Consider the following 373-nt stretch of genomic DNA (forward strand, 5'->3'; position numbering starts at 1 on the left):
CTCCGGCGGCCGCCGCCATAATTGTTCTTGTATTGGAATAGGAAATTGATTGGGCGGCGGCCGGTTCCCCCGCCGGGCGCTCCGCCGATATACCGCGCCAAAGCCGCCGACTTCAAAAACCGAAACGTATAAATGTGGCTTTTGTGTCTCCCGGCGAGGATTGCGCGGCGGCGGTAATTCATTTCCCCGTCCAAAGAAAGATTGACGCGTCGGTAATGAAAATAAATACGAACAGCGACTACCCCCCACCCCTCCCCCGGGGGGACGTGTGGCGGGTAAAGAGGGGGAGGAGAGCGGCAAGGCGAGAGAAGGGCAGCAGTAATTGTTTTCCTCTCCCTCTGTCTTCTTCTAGTAAACGAGAGTTCAGACGTCT

Source organism: Nanorana parkeri, unplaced genomic scaffold, assembly GCF_000935625.1.
Source record: "Nanorana parkeri isolate BGI_ZX_2015 unplaced genomic scaffold, ASM93562v1 scaffold2858, whole genome shotgun sequence".
In the NCBI taxonomy this organism is placed as follows: Eukaryota; Metazoa; Chordata; class Amphibia; order Anura; family Dicroglossidae; genus Nanorana; species Nanorana parkeri.